Genomic DNA, 3,555 nt, shown 5'->3' with positions numbered 1-3,555 from the left:
TTCTCAAAGGCTGCTTTTTGAAGGATGTATGAAAATAGGTGATTGGAATAGGGACCTTCAAAAGTAAAAGCAAGATCATGGCAGAAGGATTTGAAACTGTAAGCCAAGAGTCACCTGTAACCCCACATGTTGTGCTCTTAATGATAATAAGCTGTCATTGGTGGGTTTTGTCCAAACTGCTACTTTTTACAGATTTCTGTATGTTGAAGGAGGCTGATGAAGTTTTCCAGTCATGTAGAACTTGATGAGTTGGATGAGTAAACCTGATTTTATCTTGCTACCGAATTTAGGCCGCCAAGATTAATCTTGCAGATGATATGCTACTGTAGACTTTTGCTTTAATTCTTAACTGCAACATCTGAAGTTACTTTTCAGTGCATAGAAAACAGTGCAAGATGGAGAGCAGAATGCAGGTATTCGCGGAACTGTCAACTCCACCTGCTCCAGGAGATGGCAGTGTTTTTCCCTTTTAAATTGTTAAAGACTGCCAAATTTCTGAATGGTAGGATTTGATAAAACATGGAGAAGATTTATAGATGTGAAACAAGTAAAAAATCTTTTTTGGGGAGAGAAGTGGGTTTTTCTCCTTTTTTTTTTTCTTTTTTTCTTTTTTTCTTTTTTTTTTTTTTTTTTTGTGTTTTTTTGATCCAACACACTACAGTGGTTATAACCCTACTGTGTTGGAGAAAAAAAAAAGATTACATAAATAGTGTGTAGCAGATAAACTGAAATACTTCATAGCCCTTTGCTGTGTTACAGCATTCAAGGTGTCAAAAATATGAGATCATGTTTGCTGCAGTGATGGGTTCAGGCTTGAGTTTTAAATTACACTTTTACTCACCAATTATACTTTTACTCACCAATTGTTTTTCTAGATAACTTTCTAATTCTTCAAGATAATTTTTGTAATTTAAATGTTGTCCTCTGGTAGATCTCCAAGACAGTCAAACTCCATATTGTCTTTTGATTCCATAACCCAGGTTGTTATAATACTGAGGGAACTTATCCTTGGACTTCTGTAGAACATCCTTACAGCTTTCCCTTTTGACAGTAGACTGTGACTTTATTTTCTTTATTTTGCTTTCCAGCAACTCTGGTTAGATCTGCGTTCATAAAGTAATTGTTTAATCTGAGCTGTGTTTGTCTTGCTTATAGGTATGTCCAGTGATAATCACACTTCAAGACAAAGACACTTGACTTACTGCTTTTTTATTACACTGCTGTCAAAAAAAAAAGGTTTTAACATAACTTGTACATGGCAGTACTTGTGTCAGTTACTGTGTAAAGTATAAATGAATATAGTTTGAGTATTTGTTCCAAAATATTTCTGAGGATTTTTTACTAGGCTTGAAAATGATTGTGACACTGCTCAAGAAGATCTTGCTCTCTTTCTTCTTCCTTTTTGTTTTATTTAATAATAAACATTTCAGCTTGCCAATTCTCACATGAACAACTACTGTTACTGTTGAAACTACTTTTTAAATAATTTTATTTATATAAATTTATATATCATTTTAATAACTTTAATATTAGTGTAAGGTTAACACACCAGTTTTTGATATTTAAGAGTATAAGTCTTCGGGGTCCAGAGAACATGTGAATATCAGTTTTAGAAAATGTCGGTTCTAGCTCATTCTTCTCCTTTACTAAGCAGAGATCTTTCTTTGTTGGTGATGTGAATGCAATTGCTTGTAGTTGCCATCACTAGGGAATACTGAAATGGAAACAGATACTGAACAGCTCATTACCAGTGTCATCAGCTGTCACTTGTTTTCTTCCATCTTCCATGACTAACATGTCCATTGTTCAGGGTGGGTTTTTGTTTTAATGCACTTGCCAGTGCAGTCTCTTCTTACTCCTGTCAACTACTGCTTATTTTGTTTTCCTCTCATGGTTCTATGTTTTCGTGTTACTGCTGCTTAATAATTATTAAACAATCTGTCCTGATTTCTATTAATTGCATGCTTTTCTCTTTTGAGATCATTGAAGAGCTCTTTGTTGTTCAGGTTGGTCCCTTTTCACACTTTCTATCCTTTCCATTGCTATAATTTGAGCTTGTTATCTTGATATTATTTGTTAGCTGCCAACTCCAGTGTACCCTGTTCAGCCCTTTTACTTTCCTCCCATGAAACCTTAATAAGCAATGTTAAAACAGGGGAAGTAGAGAGAAGATGAAGGAAATGAAGTTTTTTAAGTTGTGTTTAGGTGCTGTGGTGTCTAGGCAGCTTGGGATTGCTCTACTCTCAGTGTTAGAATCCAAGAGTGTGGAGCATTAAATATACATACTCTTTTCTCTCTTTTGCCTGTGTCCCATGTAGGAGCAACTATGAGGCAAGGAGTCTGTGCCAGTCTCTTCTGCCACTAGGTTTTGTTTGTTTTCAGTAAATCCATGCTTTTCTAGGAATAGCAAAAAGGACCTTAATAATAGCATAATACTGCACATTTATTGGCTCTTACTTCTCCCCAGGTAAGATTCACCCTGTAGCTTTTCTTTTGGAGCAGCTGTCAAGCCACACTTTCTCCTGTCTTAAAGAGCAGTTAGTGTTTTGAATTGCATTCTATCTTTGTTAGTTTTGCATGATGCTTTTTTGACTTCCTTTAGGTGAATTTCTAAGGGTTGTGTTATTCAGAGGACACTATTTCCCTGCAAAATCCTTTGTTAGTGATTATCCTTGAGAGAGCAGGAAACTAGCCTGACCTGTAAGGAACACATTCTTAGCTAGAATCTAGTCTTCATGCAAATCTGTCAAATGATCTGGAATTGCATTAGTGATTGTTCTGACTTTATTTTATTTGCTGGTTAGGCTTAGGGAAGGTACAGTTTTTATGATAAAAGGTGGACGTGTATTTTTCACTGTTGTGTCTTCTCTTCAGCATGCAGTTCAGAATGATTGAAATAGTAAAAGTTTTATGGGTTTCGTGCATCTATCGCTTTTTCTTTGTAATATTTCGCATAACTATTTGTATCAGATCTTTCTTGTTTCATCTGTCACTATGTGCTGATTCCCTCTCTGAATATCTTCATTTTCACTGAGCCCTTTCTATTCAAAACATTGTATTCTTCACTGCCTCCTCTCTCCTGTCATTAGTTGCAAGCAACTCAGCTTCTGAAAGTGTCATTGGAAGGCCCCTTCTAGTTTTTAAATATTTCTGCTCAAAGCTCTTTGTTTCTGAATGCTCCTTCTAATCACCTTGCTTCTCCAAGCTCCATTTTGTAGAAATATTCCACTCTAAAGTCTGGCTTTATAAATTGAAGCAATAAACCCCAAACAAATTCCTTTTTTCTTTTGCTTTCTATTCAAGTGATTGCTGAGTTCAATTGTGGCTGAATACTTCAAAGTTTCTTGCTGTCTTAATAATAGCAGAAAATAGTGCTTTCTTCAAACTTCAGACCTTCAGTCTCTTCTGGCAGTTGCATTAATGAAGTTTAAGCTGACAGCATAAAAGATGGACTTGGTTCCTTGTCCCAAGTGAGTCTACCTGGTTTTTAAAGCAAGAAATGTACCATGAAGTATGAATAGTGTTACATTAACCAACAATTGAATATACAAAAGT

The sequence above is a fragment of the Lonchura striata genome, chromosome 5 (assembly GCF_046129695.1).
Source record: "Lonchura striata isolate bLonStr1 chromosome 5, bLonStr1.mat, whole genome shotgun sequence".
Lineage (NCBI taxonomy): Eukaryota > Metazoa > Chordata > Aves > Passeriformes > Estrildidae > Lonchura > Lonchura striata.
The sequence above is the reverse complement of the archived record's forward strand: the minus strand, read 5'-3'. Positions refer to the sequence as shown.